Here is a 19,266-nt window from a genome sequence, read left to right as displayed (position 1 = left end):
ATGGTTCTCTGTCCCTAAGTAACTTCTCTCTGTCCCCAATTCTCGTTTCTGTGGCCCTAACTCTGTCCCTGTCCCTAGTACAGAGCGGTCTGCCTCTGTTCAATGACTGCAGGCAAATGAAGATTTCCAAAATGGCCGCTATATATACCTCGACCATTACACAGTGCTGGCTGGCTGGCTGCTGATTGGCTGATGCGATCACATGTCGTTGAGGAATGCATTATGGGGCAGCGCGCCTTGTCTGCGCGCCTTCCCCGACATCCCCGCTCCGTCGCCGCACATGTCAGCCGCCATTTTCGGAAAAATTTCGATTCGCGCGTCCGAATTAGGCTGTTTTTCGGATTCGGCACGAATCGAAATTTTTCCGAAATTCGACTCGAATTCCACTTCGGATACTTCGATTCGCTCATCTCTAGTATTAATATATCAGTATATAAGTAGTAACATTCAGTTTTTATCTGCAGCAGTCAAAAGCCTAATTCTAGACAGAAATGTAAAACCACGTTTGTGAATGAGAAATTTTACTTTGAACTTATTTTCAGTCTTTCTTTTAATTGTAGCAGTGGCCATTCAAAAATTCCAAATCCTCCCTCATATTCTCATTCATAGTGCTTGCTCCCCTTGAATTTCTTTTCATAAAACTGGTGTCCGCTATTCCCTTTCAATCTATGGTTGCGTGTTGGGTAAATGCCCATCTGTAATTTTCTTGCTATAGCGGGAGGACCTGGGCTGCACAGACTCCCAGTCTGTCCCATCCACCAATTCCTGCAAAGGCTAATTGACAGCCAGTAGACCTCAGGTCTGTGTTGCCTATCGATGACTGCAAGGGCTGATTCACGCCTTAAGACTCCTGGTCTGTCCTATCCACCAATGACTGCAAGGAGTGATTGACAGCCAAGAGATTGATGGGTTGTCCCATCCACCAATGACTATAAGGGTTGATTGACAGCTAGGAGACTTCTGGTCTGTCCTGCCACCGATGACTGCAAGGGTTGATAAACAGCAAGGAGACCCCCAGTCTGTCCAGCTCATCTACACCTGCCTGCATAGATTGTTAAGTTCTGCAAATAGCAAGGATGTGATGTCAGCACCCTCCTCCCAGTGGCTGGGCACCTTTTCTTTTCTTTTTTTTAACTAGAAATGGTGACATCACAGACAATTCTCAGAATATGTGGAAGTGATTAAAGAAAAAAATACAATTTTTTTTTCTTGGAAAGAGAGGATAATTACTTTAAAACTTAATTAATTTAATTCAATTTAATACATTTAAAATGTAATAAAGACCCGGATTCCAACATTTATAGTCAAGCTAATGTAGATTTAGTCTCTTTCCAAATAACCTGGCACTGAGTTTTCAAAGCATGAATTTTATGTGAAGGATTTGGGTGCCAGACAATTACATTGTCGTAACATGTGCTTATGGGCTCATCCTCTTATTTTTTTCTTAATAACAATTATCTCATCTCACATAAAGAAACACTCTGGCTTGTTAAAAGAAGCAGTTTTCTGTTCTATTCCAACTAAGATAACAACAAAAGCTCATTCGTGTTCCACCATTGAACAAAAAACAAACATTTTCAGCCTTCCTTCTTATGTAACAAAGTAAGGGACGGTGCGGAATAAGTCAAGTAGATAAAAATTCAAATTTTACACAGTGTTCCTCAGAACAGAAAAAGATATTCAGGTCTTCTTAATTGAGCACTTTCCTGAAGCATGGTCGTTCTATATGTACAATTGCCCTACAAGCCCCTGCAGACATTTACCCTCCTAATGAAAGATCATTATACAAACATGCAAGGCACCATTGGGCAACATATTTTATTGAAACTATAACAAGCTGAGGAAGGAGAATTTATCTATAGCCCCACACTGGTCTCTCTTTTTTGGAAGAGGAGAATTTTACCAGGTCAATCGATTCTCTGCCCAACATTTGCTGTCCTCTTGTAGAGCCCACAGACATACAAATGTCCCATATCTCTTTGTTACATGCAATGCCTCACTTCCCTTTATTGCATACAGTGTCCGATGCCTCTCTAATATGCATCGTTCCTTATACATTTCTATTCCAAGCAGTGTTTATGCCTCCTTATGGCACAAAATCTCCACCCCTCTCCTGTTATTTAGAGTGACTCATACCTTTCTTGTCATATAGAAATGAATGGGCTGCACACCAATGTAAAACCAGCTTTAATATAATAAGTAGAGGATTCATAACATATATTCTTGCTTGTCCTCCTACCACTCCGTGTTTTACACCACAAAGGGCTTAATAATGGAGACATATCTCCAGACCAGTCTCCACAAAGGTCAAAATATATAATACATAACGGTAGACTATAAACGTTAAATGGTATAAAGTGTGAAACTGAAATATCACTAAAATGAAAAAAAAAAAATAGGGAATTTAGGGAGTTAAAGGCATGGGGACTATAGTGATTAAATATATCAGAAATGCTGCAGCAGAAGGAATGAGACTTTAAGGTGGCATATCTTACCAAGGGGAATGTGAAAAGCCTGCAGGTTACTCCATTTTGACTCGGCTTATAACTAAAAAATTGATTTTGAGAAAATGGATCCTTTAACATTAGCGATCAGCATACTTCTGTTTTATTTTCTCAAAAACCTGTTCATTTACGTAGATTCAGTTTTTAATTCATTAAGTTTTTGCTGGATGGATCTCAGAATGCACATACATCATGGCTAGAAACATTTAGCTCAAGAGTTGAAGCTTCTACGCAAATAGATGCAAAGCCAATTAAATAGTACAAAGGCAAAAGGCACAGTATAAGAAAACATCTGAATCACATTGCTAACGCACAGAGGCAATTTCGCAGGAACAATCATCTTCAGCAGGACACTTCCGTACTGGTTCTAAATATAGTTTCTTATTATATGTGTACTAAAGAAATTAAATGAAGGACTGTTCTGGTGTACCTAACTTGTAGATGAAAACCCAATCACCTCATATAAGTTTCAACATGTTAATGTAATTTCAAATGTAATTTAATTTTTTTTAATGCTTAACTCCAGGTAAAATAAAATTTGACCCTTACAGTGGGGCTCCACCTGCACCTCATAGGTTAAATTCTAGGTTTTGTCTAGGGGGAAAAAAATAAATAAATAAATATGTTGGATCAATTCTGCCCCCTGAACCCATCAGGACAACCCTTTCTTAGCTAATAAATGAGTTATCCCACCTTGTCTCCTTATGTTCCCATCTGGGCTCATGATAGAACATGCAAACATGAGAATGGGCCAGAATAGGAAAATGATGGTAAGTACATGTAAAAAAAAGTCCCTGGCCTCCTCATGCCAGCATACGTATGGGATATACCAGCAACCAAGGAAGCAAATGCAAAATATACAATAAAATATACATATTTTGGAGACGCAGCAGCAGAAAGCACCACTGAACTGAAAGAACTGGAAGCCGTTGACAAGCAGTCCAGATGATAATAGTGAATGAACAGATTAACTGACCTCCAGCTATCTGCCTTAAAAACATCCAGGACAGGAATCTTGAGATAAAATGGCCATGAGGAAAGGGTAATCCAAGGTTTTGCTGCTTTCCCCTTCCTTGACCTCCAAGGTAAAACAATAAGAGACTCGTCTTTGCATAAAGAGTATTTGATCTGAAGGTACACCTTCAGTAGAATAACAAGATCAAGTCTTGTCCATTTGTATTCCTCCAGAGATTAGTATGATCAAAACTGGTAAAATGATTTCTCGATTTATGTGGAACTCCAATGCTTCCTTCTAGATCAGCAATGGGCAAACTACGGCCCACGGGCCGTATACGGCCGGCGGACCTTTTAATCCGGCCCGCGGAGTTAGGCTCCTCTCACAGTCCGCCCTGAAGACCGGTGTAGCATGAAAATCTGTCTCCTATGAGGATCTGTCCCCCTCGATGTATCTGCGCATGAGCCGGAGATCGCCGATCGGCTGCTAATGCCTGAAACTGGCACATGCGCAGATACGTCGAGGGGGACAGATCCTCATAGGAGACAGATTTTATGCTACACCGGAACGGCGCGGGAACACGCCGAGAGGAACGCGCGGAGCAAATGTAAGTGAATTGACACAGGGGGGACTTAATATGGGGGATGAATTACTATGGGGGATGAATTACTATATGGGGGATGAATTACTATATGGGAGATTAATTACTATGGGGGATGAATTACTATATGGGGGATGAATTACTATGGGGGATGAATTACTATGGGGGATGAATTACTATATGGGGGATGAATTACTATATGGGGGATGAATTACTATAGGGGGATGAATTACTATATGGGGGATGAATTACTATATGGGGGATGAATTACTATGGGGGATGAATTACTATATGGGGGATGAATTACTATGGGGGATGAATTACTATATGGGGGATGAATTACTATGGGGGATGAATTACTATATGGGGGATGAATTACTATGGGGGATGAATTACTATGGGGGATGAATTACTATATGGGGGATGAATTACTATGGGGGATGAATTACTATATGGGGGATGAATTACTATGGGGGATGAATTACTATATGGGGGATGAATTACTATGGGGGATGAATTACTATATGGGGGATGAATTACTATGGGGGATGAATTACTATATGGGGGATGAATTACTATATGGGGGATGAATTACTATGGGGGATGAATTACTATGGGGGATGAATTACTATATGGGGGATGAATTACTATGGGGGATGAATTACTATATGGGGGATTAATTACTATGCTTACTATGGGGGAATATTACTATACTTACTATGGATGACACATACACATCATTCATCTACTCTTGGTCCGGCCCCCGGTTCCAATATATGAACCCATTGCAGCCCTCAAGTCAAAACGTTTGCCCACCCCTGTTCTAGATAAATGCTGGAACTGGTCTGAGCATGACCCTATCTTCATAGAATGTACAGTATGGTTCTCTTACAGATAAAGCCACAAGAAGATACAAGAAGGCCAGAGGCAACTGGCAGAGTGCTACTTGCAATAAAAAAAACTGAATTATGATCCAACAGTTAAAAGGTCCAGATAATCCTGAAACTGGGGACTTTGGCATGCTGCCCAAGATCCATATGCCAGGAAATCCAAGCAGACCCATCATAAAAGGTATAAATACACTTACTGAACAATTCTCCAGCCTTGTAGGAAACCTTTTAAAACCATTAGTCACAAATAGTGCTAGTGTCCTCCAAGATACAACTGATTTTCTGAACAAGATCAACAATATACAGCAATTACCACCAAACACACTTCTAATCACTATGAATGAAGAGTCTCTGTATAGTAACATCCCCCACAAGGATGGAATTGCTGCATGTCACAGATTTTTATCATCCTCACCAAACCACAAATACAGCACTAAGGATATTACACAGCTTAGTAAATTCATTCTAACACACAACTATTTCACTTTCAATGATGACATTTATCTTCAGTGTATGGGTACCACTATGGGAAGTAAAATGGCACCCCACTATGCTAACTTATCTTTGGTTGACCTGGAGGACAAATTGCTTAAGAGCATACAACAAAAGGCATATAAAAACGATCACTATATTGATGATATTTTCATCATATGGACAGAATGTGATGAAAATCTGTAAATAAAATATGCATTGATCAATATATTTCACCCATCATTCAGACTAAAAATGGACTACCCAAGCACACAGCACAATTGCCTAGACACCACAGTATCCATCAGGGTGACAAACTGTACACCTCAATATACAGGAAACCACCTGACCGATGCAACTATTTTCACAGTTCCAATTTCCACCCCCTGTACACCAAATGGCCATCATACACAGCCAGACCATCAGATACCACAGAATATGGTCTGACCCAGAAGACAGAAATAAACATCTCAGAACATTAGCAGACTCCTTTAATGAGAAAGGTTGCAAGAACAAAACCATAAAAAAGCATAAACACAGCTTTGAGAACCCAAAGAGAAAACCTCTGACACTACAAAGAGGAAACAAAAATGACTGCGTACCAGGGGTGGACTGACCATTTGGAAACTCGGGCACTGCCCAGGGGCCCAGGGTCAGTAGGGGGCCCCATGAGATGCCCCTGGTACCTTTTTCATAGGCTTTTTTGAGTTTGGGCAAGGACACAGGGGCCCCATGATCCCCTATTGCCCGGGGGCCCCATGAGTTGTCAGTCCGCCCCTGCTCTGTACCTCTAGAAAACACATACAATCTAGAATGTATAAGAAAGATAATCAAAGATTTGCAGCCCATGATAACAGAGGATGAAACCCTAAAATAAATATTCCAACAACCCCCAATCCTAGCTTTTGGGCAACCACCCAGCTTCAAGTCATTAATCAGCAGAAATCAGCATGAAACTTCAAGTTTGAAGTTGCAAATAAAAGGGCCAAGCCTTGCAACAAAAAATACTGCAAACTGTTCAGCAAATTCAATCCATTAAAAAGTGTCACACACACAAAAGGGACCTTCAGTATCTCAGGATCAAACAACTGCACCTCCAGTAATGTACTGTAGTATACCTCATTCTATGCAAATTGCTGCACACCTGTGGGACATCGCTTTTGATCAGCCAGACCACACCATGGAAGACATGAATGTTTTAGTTCTTAAAGGGAACTTCAAAAATACTCAGGAAAGAAAAACTTTGAACTAAGAATGATAATTCTATTTGACACAAAGGATAATGAACTAAATGTGGGCTTCAGTTTCCTAAATAACTATCCAACAGTTTTATGACCACTCTCATCTCTGTGGTTCTTTTTTCTCTCTCTCTCAGTCCAATGCCCCCTCCTTTCCCTATCTAACCAACAACACAATTATAATTACCAGAGCTGTGTATATTTGTTTGTGTTATTTTTCTCTCAGTGATTGTCTTTCTTAAAGTGTATGTTATCCCAACATTTCATATTTCTGATACGTGTCTGTTATACCATGTATTTGTGTAAAAAAGTATCCTGTTGTCCTAAAAATGTGGATGTTAGTGCAAATAAAAAAGTATCATGGATAGTACTCAATTGTTTTTTTTTTTTTGCAAGTGCACTAATATGGCTACAGTCACCTCAAGCTTCAGTCTCTGAAACTCTTCTTTCTGACACAATTCCCATTAGAAAAACTGTTTTCAAGGTTAAATCCCACATAAAACATGAGTATTCTGGGATGAGAGGTGGTTCCATGAGCATGTTTAGAACCAACAAAAAGCCCCACTTCTGTACCACGGATTTAACTGGTGTGATCTTCATGACAGCTTTCACAACTGAACAACTAGAAGGTCAACCAACTACTTAACCTTCATGAATGCAGAAAGAGCCAACACCTGTACTTCCAATGTCTAGAAATGTAGCAACATGTCCAGGGCTGATTACAAAGATTCTAGCACTTGGGAAGTCTTTGGGTTCCAAGGATCAAACCCTTTCTGTGCTGAGAAAGTCTAAGAGCTACTTCCAGATCTTTGACATGCCTTCATAGACAGTTTGAGACTGGAAGAACGTATCGATCATTGAGGAAGAGAGTGTGAGAGTTTTAAGTTGTTCCTGTTTAATTGTCAGACCATCTAATTAGTTTCTTAAGATGCAATTGGAAAAAAACTTGGCTTGGACAACAAATTTTATTTTCAGAGACATGGGAATTGGCAGTTTTATTAATAGTTACCAGAATGGGGGGAACCAAGATCATCTTGGCCAGTGTGATAAGATGGTATTGGGTATTGGGTTGAACCCTTTCAGCAAAAGGGGAAAACTTACACCAGGCGAAAATTCTGTGGTCTCTTTAATGCATCCTACCATATGGCCTTGGGACAGAAAAACTGAGAATATGCATGGAGTTACCATCACATCCACTTCAGGCGTTTCCCAGACTACAAATATCTTGGATAGGTAATATCTGTTGAAAATCCTCTGCCTGTGGTGGATGAACTGGCGACTTACCTGAAAAGAATGTTGGGGTTATGTCTGCCAAGCTCTCCTCTGCATCTCGCAAGATTAGTAGCAAAAGCAGGCAACTGATGTTCCTCTGATGCAGCAGGTATACTACAATGGTTTTGTTGGCCAGAATCACTTTGACTCGCAGATCCTGAGGCTCGGGTATGTCTCACTGTCATAAAAAGAGACATTAGACCATGCTCACCAATGCTTCTGCCATGAAGTCTGGAAACAACTTGTCCAAAATCATCATGATGGTTTCTATATACAATCAAAATCTTAAAGCAGTCTCCAAATCTTTGCCTTGATTGGGCAAAGCTTTGATACTTGGTTCTGGATGGTAATATGTTTGTTCAGTCTAGCACACCTATCCATTATATCCTTTGTTTTATACTTCAGTGTTTTGGGATAATACTTTCATAGATTTCTAGTGGGAACTGGGCCTTCCAGCAAATTGCCTCTTTGATAGTTGTAACGAGAGGTGAGACAAGGTGCATATGCCTCCAAAGGCTCGCCCTCTAACTCATGATCTTGAACCTCAGCCAGTGAAGCTCCAGTCTGATGCAAAGAAGGGTCTGAAGGGTCTGAATTAGAAGTCTGGAAGTCCATTATTAACCACTTGACCTCTAGAAGGTTTTTATCCCCTTCATGACCAAGCCATTTTTTTGCTTCTAAGCACTGTGCTACTTTAACTGGCAATTGCTCGGTCATGCAAAACTGTACCCAAACAAAATTTTTATCATTTTTTTCACACAAACAGAACTTTCTTTTGATGGTATTTGATCACCACAGGGTTTCTTATTTTTGCTACATAAGCAAAAAAATAATGAAAACAAAAAACCCAACAAAAAACCTTTTTCTTGGTTTCTGTTATAAAATTTTGCAAATAAATAATCTCTCTTCATATATGTAGGCTAAAATGTAGTGTATATTATTCATCCTGTGTGAAGTTATAGAGTCTACCTACTACTGTATAAGTATATATATTTGAAAATTGATAATTCTGCTGTACTAATGGCCCATCTCATTGCGTGAGGCCCTAAAATGCAAGCCAGTACATATACCTTCCAAATGACCCCTTTTTGAAAAGTAGAACGTCCAAGGTATTTAGTAAAAGGCACGGCGATTTTTTTAAAGTTGTAATTTTTTATTACATTTTTTTGGGGTGTTTAAGAAATGAAATAATTTTTTTTCCCAATTTTTTTTTGCATACTGTCACCAGTGCCATACAGCATCATTGTACAACTGGTGTGGCGGTGATCATGGATACTGACTGGTAACAGCATGTAAAAAAAATATTTTTGAAACTTTTTTCTTTTTTTACTAGTTTTTACATACTTTCATCAGACACTGTACTACTCTGGGGGGATAATCAGAGATTTTTTTTATTTTACCATGATTGTTGTTACAGTGATTATCACTGCAACAGCAGTTGTTTGACCTGTCATGAATGGATTTTATTCATAACAGCTGTACTTACTCTAATGATGCTCTGATTGGCCCACAACTATTATCACATGGTACAGGGTGATGTGACTGGCGCAGGTACCGTTGGATAGCTGTGGGCCAATCACATCATCACTATGTTATGAATGAAATTAATTTGTAACAGTTTTGTTGACATTGTGATCGTTGATCGAATAGCAATCCACTCAATGCAACTGGATACCAGGAACTGTTACATGAGCAGTTCGCTGCGCATGTGCTCAGCAATGTATATATATGTTACTGAGACTGTCTGCAACACCCATCCACAGTACTGTGGGCAGGCAGCAAGTGGTAAAAAAAAGTCCATTGTGTAAATCCATTGTGAGTCAATTCATCCAGGGATGCAGATCCACATCAATCACAATGAAAGAAGCCCCCTGCCTCCCGAAAAAAATCATGCCAACCAATAGACACATTCAATCCCATCACTGACTTGCCAAGAATGACAACACCTGGGCCCTGCTGCTAAAAGTAAACAAAATTTTAGGGTCTTTCTTTGTTTTCACAGTCAGAAATTCTCAACCAGTATATGAATGGGGCCAGGGGATGCAACTGATTGGTAAGCTTTCATAGCAACCATTGACAGGGAGGTATTTGTCATATATATAGAAGTGGTAAAAACACTGTGGCTATATATATATATATATATATATATATATATATATATATATATATGAAGTATGGTCCCTGGCAAAAGGCAGAACACCCAACAACCAAAAGTTCATTGCGAACCTTGAGCTCATCTTTATACCTTACACACGGCAGCATCTCTATGCTGTTGTTCATTAAGGATGCTGAGTGCACTTTCTGACAAACCGAAATCTCCCAGAAGGTATACTGTATTTGTTATGAAATAATTTGGGTAATAAGGCATGCATGTAAAACTGTGAATCATGTCAATATAGTAGTTTTGAAACAAGTGATCTTTCTTTAACATCCAATGTAGGTAAGCGATTTTCTTTCAGAAAAATAAATATTCTGAAATCTAACAGCAGCTGGTTAAAACTAAGAGGTGACTCATAATGTCATAAAAACAAAAGGACAGCAAAACCCCCAAGTGCGTTTGTCTTCACATCCTGATGTGAATTCTTTTATTTCACTGCCAAACAAGACCCCGCCAGAATGCATGAGTCAGAGAATCGTAGCGTCTGCACCTTCCCTCCGGTGATGAGACTCCAACTCTAGCCAAGACCGTTCCGTCAGTCTCACACTGGAATGAGCAGACCCCGAAACAATGAACATTTTTCAACTCTTCATTGGAAGATGTTAGCTTTCAAACCCTACTTCAACCAAAAACCTAGTTTTGGATAGAGAGGGGAAGGAATTGAACATCTGTCCCCCCATTGTAGGAGACTTCCAGTTATTTCTTGTCCCATCGAAGGGTGTCATCACAACAGGAAATAAGGGGAAATCTCTTCAATGGGGGCAGTAATAAAAAAGACAAATTTTGCATATATTGATAAGCCATAACTAGATCAGATGAAAGTGCTCTTGTCCAAACCTGCTCATCTCATTATTTTGTCCTCATACATTTGTTTGTTCCCTTACACTTGTTTGAGGTCATTTTTTTTTAAATACTTATGTAGCACTTCCCTCGTAAGGGTTGCTGTGTTGTGGGTGGCCCTAAGCTTCCTTCCGCATAGCCAGGCAACAGGTATTTCTCACACAGACTTGAATCCAAAGACAGTGACCAGTCCATGGGCTTCGTTTTATTGTTTCATTAGGGGAATTCAACTTTGATAGGGAAATAGGGATTATGGGATGCCCAGTTTGGCTTGGATCAATGGAAGGGGACACTTTCTTCCTATGTATAAAAGCAGATCCTGGACTGTTCTTTTCCTGAAAGCCGTAATTAATTCTGGATCAGTAGCAGCCACCCTTTATGGGCGAGGAACTGTTAGCCCCTAGAAAATCAACTTAACTTCTTATAGCTACATGTAGAGGTGTCTTCTCCCCACCCCCCTGTAGAGCTGCTCCCAGCTCCACAGTCTGCAAACACTATCAGCCCTCCTGGCTTCTCAGAAGATCTCCCGGGACAAGAATAAAGGATTGATCCCAGCACTGTCCTTAGAAAGCTTGCTACATGTGGCAGTCTTTTCCCTTGTAGATCCCAGAGTGCTGCTGTCCTCACTCTATCCTCTTTGCTCCCTGCCGCTCCAGGTCTCGATCCCATTCATGCCTTACTGCTGAATGTATCCTCCCGAGCCAGGCCAAGCCCAGCCTGGAGGCTGCCCCCAAGACCTGGGGGACTCCTCCCTGGCACTGACAGTCTCCTCAGCACTCCATCATCCACCTGACTCCCCATTAGCCTGGCTCTCTCATATTTATGGGCCAGTCCACCACTCTACTTGGGCCTCCAAACCTGAGATTGGCCAGACTCCCATCAACATGCAGATTAGGTCTCCACTCCTTCCTGCTTAGCAACTTCTGGAGGTTCTATGGTCCTCCAGAATCAGGAGGAGGCAATAGAGCCACAGCCTGTTGAGTCATCTGGCTGACCTGCAATAACCCAATCTCAATCACAGACTCACACAATTACCATGAGTCATTCACAATGATTTTACCTACGATACACTACACTATTCTAGTAGCACACTAGAGGGTGCTACACTTTTTATTGGGTTTCACAAGAAAGCACAACATAGTCCATCATAGCCATGATGTTGAAACAGAGGCCTAATAAGATAAACCAACAGAGTAAAATAAGTTGGTGAACGGCATAATACTATACATGAAAACTATGTGTTTTAAGTGGAGCTTCCAGTGGAGGAAGCAAGGAGACGTGGATGGAAAATCCTGCAGACATCATCAGCCCAAGGCGTCAGGATGAGCCCAAGGGAAGTCTGTGCTTGGCCAAGGAAAACTGTAATAGGCAGATAAAGAACAAATAACATTAACCTATAGCAACTAGGAGCTTAGACCACAGTTCCAGGTGCCTTAGGGCATGTGAGCAGGTACACTAGGTTGATAAAGATTCTGCTTAGTTATCCAGGGTAGAGGAAATAACTGTCGATCTTTGCAGTGGAGGCATTGAGTTGGTAGGGCCTTTCCAGGAAGGAGGACAGTAGAGCAGATATCTCCTAGTGTGGTTGGGTATGATCAAGAATACTTGCCATCTAGAGATTAAATGTTTGGTGGAGATGGAGAGAAGCACTTTAATTTCTAATCTTTCCCAATATAGGAGGGTTTTTAACATATTTGTAATGTCTTATTAGGCTGGCCCTGTTGATGATGTTCAATTTTTGAGTATGGATCTATGGGCTACCAGTAAGGATATATAAATCCAGTGGGGATCTCACATAGGATTCTCCGTTTGGGTCAAAGTGGTCCTTCCAGTCACTGTGCCGTAAGCCAGAAATCTTTTTAATAAATGATTTGGAGATAGCCTGCGTCTGCTGCTGGGGGAGCAATAGTAATTAAAGTGTATTTAAACCCAAAAATAAAAATGCAATGTATTACAGTTTACCAGTCCTTAGATAAGGAGGCTAAATTAACTTTATTTTACAGGCATTTTTTCCATTATTTTAACCTGGTGATCCTGAAAAAAGAACACTTCCTGTCCCTGGGTGCTACAATCATTCATTCAATAGTATCTATTGACGGAGCCATTGTTGTCATCCAGGCTGCTCTTCTAATTGGGTCTACAGATATGTCTTCCTCTCTTGAATCCAATACATGGAGGATAGGAATGTGTAGATTGCAAAAGATAGGTTTAGAGAGGCGGTAATTGTACTTTTAGTTCAATTCACAGGAAATGACAAAGACATTGCAATTTTGTCAAGGTTTTATGAAGACCGCCACAGAATGATTGAGGCTTATCATTTTGAATTCAGTGAATGTCTATTTAGTCGACCAAGACACATCTTATTGTATATTATACACACTGCCTAGTTTTATTTTATTACAGTTACTTACAAAGCACTGTCAATTTACACATGTATATATTGTACATTCACAGCAGTCCCTGCTGTCAAGGAGCTTACATTCTAAAGTCCCTAACTCACATTCATACTAGGGACAATTTACCTACCATCATGTCTTCAGAGTGTGGGAGGAAACCCATACAGGCACAGGGAGAACATGCATAGGATTTGAACCTATGAACCTAGTGCTACTAGGCATAAGTTCTACCCACTTAGCCGTTGTGTATTCTTCCCTCCGTCTCTCTTCCTTTCGTCTTTTGATTGTTTGTATTGTTTGTTTTGTTATATCTGTTTAATATAGTAAATTAAAACAAAGGGATGATTTATCCCGCCTTGATTACTGCATCTCCCTCCTCACTGGTCTACTGTTACACAGGCTATCCCCCCTTCAGTCTATTATGAATTCTGCTGCTAGACTCATACACCTTACCAACCGATCAGTGACTGCTGCCCCTCTCTGCCAATCCCTTCATTGACTTCCACTAACCCAACTTCTAAAATTCAAAATACTAACCACAGCTTACAAAGCCATCCACAACACTGCCCCTAGCTATATCACCAACCTCATCCGCAGATATCGCCCAAATCGCCCACTCCGCTTCACCCAAGATATCTTCCTCTCTAGCTCCCTCATCACCTGCTCCAACACTCACCTCCAGGACTTCTCCAGAGCCTCTCCCATCCTCTGGAACTCCCTATCACAGTATGTCCGGTCAGCCCCCACCCTGTCTGCCTTTAGGCAATCTTTGAAAACTCACTTGTTCAGGGAAGCCTACCCCACCTCCACCTAAGAACTGTACTTGAGTCACCTCTACCAGATCATTCCCTGAAGCTATCACCTTTTGTATCACCTCCCCCTTCCTTTCGATTGTAAGCTCCAGGAGCAGGGCCCTCATATTCCTTCTGTACTGAAATGTATTGTAATTGTGCTGTCTCCTTTATATTGTAAAGCACTGCGAAAACTGTTGGCGCTATATAAATCCTGTATAATAATAATATTAATGGTGTCCCTTTGAGAATGAGAAGATCAGATAATCTTTACACAACCACAATCATTCCTATTTTTAAACACCAACATTCCCATAACAAGTAAATGAAGTTGATTTTGACCTTGATAAAGTTTTAATCCACTCGCTGGGTACTGAGCAAAGTTGCTGTGACTATAATCATCCCCCGCCTAATAGTTCAGTAAATGTTATAAGTTTCTCTAGGGAAAGAGACAATTCTGATTCTACAATAACAGACAACAGTGTTTTGTGTTCCATCTCTCAGCTGGTCATGGTCTAAACCCCTCTGCAGGCTTTTATTTGGACTCTGTCAAGCTCCTGTATTGTAAGAACAATTTCAATGAGCAATCATTGATGATTGAGCTGAAAAGACACTTTCTTAAGCTGCACTGGCACACACCGGGCACATTCCAGAGCAGATGTAACCTTCAGAAACATCGGCACAGGGCAATGGTCCAAGCCATCCAAACTGCAGGGAGTGGAATGCAGATTGCTCACTTCTCCTCCACTCAGAACACACCAAGTGCTGCATGAATCAATAACTACTAGAAATATTATGCTTATTAACAAAATAATGCTCAAAATGAACCAGTCCTCAAATAATCCAGAATAATTCACATCTTCATGTAAATAAATAATAAATGTAAGATAAAGTGTCCACCAGAGTCAATATAATTGTACAAAAATTAAAGTCCTTCATACAGTTCACATAAAAAAATCTCCTTGTTGCAAACAAATCCCAAGTGCTTGGACCAGAAACCTCAAAGAAGGAAAAAACTCAAATAGTGCATTATTCTTAGCAAAAATTGAATAAACACTGTGATATACTCACACAAACACACGTGATCACTAATTGTGCAAAAGTGAACAACCGTGTAAACCGTGCCAGTGAAAACACTACCGTGAAAAAACATTCAATAAAAAAGTGTAAAAAATTGTGTACACTTCTATAGTGTGCAGATTAAATACCCTTACCGAATCTCATAAATCATAAGACTTGTAATTATTAGGAGGATGATGTTATGAATAAGCTCCAACAGAGGGATCCTCACAGCCACATGGATGTACTCCTCTCTAACCACCAATCTCCATGCTCCAAGCGATGCCAACCATATATAAAACAGATGATAGTGTAAATCTGTATAAATCTTAGGAAATAGACTTTATTTATATGCTTACATGGTATTACATCTTTAAAATCGCCATCCATAAAATTTATCTGGCTGCCAGACCTCTGGAGATCCTCTGAAACTTTTCCTGCGTTTTAGATAGGAACTTCCAGGATCCAAAATGGCCGCCCAATCACATCCGGTTCCGCTGTACGTCTTGACGTCACTTCCCTTTGACACGTTTCGTCATTCAACTTATAAGTACCTCCTTGCTGCTCTTGATTCCTTCACATGTGTGTTTGTCTATGCTCACCTTTCCTTTGAGGGGATTTTTATATTAGGGATACTCTTATTAAGTTAATTTTAATTATGAATCAATATTGCCATTGCTGCAATTATCTATCTAAATGATGATGATTATAATTAGCACGAAAGAATTAAAAAAAGGCATTACATATGTAGCGCTACCCTCGTATGGGCTGTTCAGTGATGCTTGTCCCCAGTGGTTGCCCTGACCTTCCAAGCCTCCTAACACCTCTGACACTCTGGGTTCAGACATGCAGTATTTTAGCAATATAGGATAATAATGCAAGGGTCACAATCCTTTAGTAACACTTCTATATTAGCATTGCCTAAAAGAGTAGACCAAAAATCATAATAGGATTAGTTTACACAAATCAATTAAAGCATGAAAGCAGAAACAGAAACAGTCAATTATCAATGTCTAACCAATTATACAGTTACGTGAAGCAAACTTCAACACCATTTAAAAGCAACACCAGTAGTAAGAGGGGGAAGAGAAGGCTTGTAATCTTGTTTTCTCCTTCTGAACCATCAGTGTTACAAGGTGGGCATACAGAAAATCCTATATAAACATAGGCTCAGGTATAGTCCCTTTAGCTAAAACTGCAGCTTGATGTGATGTTGAGTGTTACTAATCATGGTAGCTGGTGTCCTCTGCTAGCAAAGGTAGGGCCCATGAATGGTTTTGAGTACTGGTACGTCAACGGGGTTAAAGAAAAAAGCTGTTGTACTGCTCAAAGCAAATATCTAATGGTAGTGTAAAGATGCCTGCATGCAATCTCTCTAGAGGGATGACAGAATGAGGTTGAACATCCGCCCACTCACCAATTCTGTTGATTGCACAGCCTCCTAGGAACTAGGACTGGGGCGTTCTTGCACAGGCTCTTGAAGGTCTGTAGAGATGTGTGGAGTAACCACCTGAAAGCCTATCAGCACGGTGATCAGCAATGGCTTTGTGGGGCCCAGCAGTAGCAGTCCTACCCAACCCATTGACCTGAATGGGTACAAAGAAGAACAGATGCGATCTCGGTGTAGTGATCAGAGTCCCAGCAGTGTAGATCTGCTGCTAAAGGTACTGCGGTCACAAAACCACAGTCTCTCTTTTAAGGAGAATGGCAGTCCCCCTGCTTCCAGCTCCAAATCCCATTCCAAGAGAGAAAGTCCACCACTTACAACTGAAGGTATATGCACTCACAGAATCCTTTTTATTCGCCAGCTATCTGGTATGTGTAGTTCAGTCATCATGCAGGAAGACAGTGTGCATTGACTGTACTACTACAGGTCCCAAGATCCTCTGCTTGGGAGTACTCAAGGTTATGAAGAAATTTATGTGCAATCACCCAAAAGTTCCTACAAAGCAACATTTCAACTACTACTTTACATTACATTGCATTACCACAACCAAAACAACTATAGATAACAACTAACAAACGGAACCTGAAAGTCCAAATGCTCATTACAACCAGGGCTTCTTATATGTTACGTGTTAATGTACATTACATTAAAGCAACCCATTGACCTGAATGGGCTGCCAACACAGCACAAAGAACTGAAATTGAATATGCTGCAAGTTTGGTAAGTGCAGGACAGAATTGGGTATGTTCAACAAACTTGCTACTCAAATTTCAGTGTCATTTACAGTGAATAGCACCACAGCACAACAGAGAATGTTATCTGCACTATTGTGTGCCTTGTACCAGCGAAATGGTGTGAATGGGCTGTAAACATAAATTGGGGACTATGCCTATTAATTAGGATACTTATAACAAGAGGAATTACATATGCACCCATGTCAACAAGTATACAAATTGCAAGGATTAGTGCAAATTCATTGCAGATTACTTCCTGGCTTTTCATTCTATTCTATAGCTACGGAGTAAAGTGATGAAGGTTGCTGAGGGGCTCTGGATTACACCTCCACTCAGGTGCTCCTGTCAGGTCTAATTATATGCAGCTTTCTTGTTAGGGTTCTTTCACATGGGCCTTCCATATGTCCATTTACAGATGAAAAATGGACACACATGTATTTCTATGGACTAGCAGATATAAACGGTTGATCTACTGTGTATATCCGTTAATGTCCGCATCCGTTTTTTTAACAGAAGAAAAACCTAATGGATGGAAAACTTATGTAAACGGATAGTTACATAGTTAGTATGGCTGAAAAAAGTCCATCCAGTTCAACCATTAAAAAAAAAAAAAAAAAAGTTAGAATCCTATACCCACAGTTGATCTAGAGGAAGGCAAAAAACCCCCAGAAAAGCATGAGCCAATTTGCTCCTGCAGGGAAAAACATTTCTTCCTGATCCCCAAAGAGGCAATCGGATATTCCCTAGATCAACTTTACCTATAAATGTTAGTATCCAGTTATATTCTGTGTATCTAAGAAAGAATCCAGGACTTTTTTAAAGCAATCCACTGAGCTGACCAGAACCAACTCTTGAGGGAGTTTATTCCACATTTTCACAGCTCTCACTGTGAAGAAACCTTTCCGTGTTTAAAGATTAAATTTCTTTTCCTCCAGACGTAAAGAGTGCCCCCTTGTCCTCTGTGATGACCTCAGGGTGAATAGCTCTACACTGAGTTCACTATATGAACCACTGATGTATTTATACATGTTGATCATATCCCCCCTTAATCTCCTCTTCTCAAAAGAGAATAAATTCAGTTCCTCTAATCTTTCCTCATAGCTGAGCTCCTCCATGCCTCGTATCAGTTTGGTTGCCCTTCTCTGTACTTTCTCCAGATCCCCAATGTTCTTTTTGTGAATTGGTGCCAAAAACTGAACTGCATATTCTAGATATAAACATATGTAAATGAATGTAAACAGACATACGGTCCGTTTTTGCATCTGTTTTTGCATTGGTAAAGGATGTAAAAAACTGATGAGAAAATGACAAGAAACTGATGAGAAACTGATGAAAAAACTGATGTAAACTGATCCGTTTTTTTCTTTGACTGAACTGATAACAAAACGGCACACTCGTGTGAAAGAAAGGACCCTTAGTTTCTCCCTGACCAGAGCAAGAAGTGTACTTGAAATAATCTTTCAACCCTTCAAAGCTAATAAACTGCATTGGATGCACTTCTTGCCACTGGAGCTGTTGACCAAACACACCACCAACCGTTGTCAATAGTCAATAAAACAAACACAAGTCAGTAGTGCTTCTTCCTCTAACTCACTGTACCAGGGGCGGACTGTCAACTCATGGGGCCCCCGGGCAATAGGGGATCATGGGGCCCCTGTGTCCTTGCCCAAACTCAAAAAACCCTATGAAAAAGGTACCGGGGCATCTCATGGGGTCCCCTACTGACCCCGGGCTCTTCGGGCAGTGCCCAAGTTTCCAAATGATCAGTCCGCCCCTGCACTGTACTGTAAATAAGTCCACTAAAAAGTACAATATATAGAACCTTTATCATTATTCAGTCTCCTACTATGATCAGGTTTCAGGCTCTGTTTCCTTGGCACATTACCTCTTGAATTTCTTCCTAGAGGCCA

The sequence above is a fragment of the Staurois parvus genome, unplaced genomic scaffold, assembly GCF_062004578.1.
Source record: "Staurois parvus isolate SC_StPar_1 unplaced genomic scaffold, SC_StPar_1.0 ptg000388l, whole genome shotgun sequence".
Lineage (NCBI taxonomy): Eukaryota > Metazoa > Chordata > Amphibia > Anura > Ranidae > Staurois > Staurois parvus.
The sequence above is the reverse complement of the archived record's forward strand: the minus strand, read 5'-3'. Positions refer to the sequence as shown.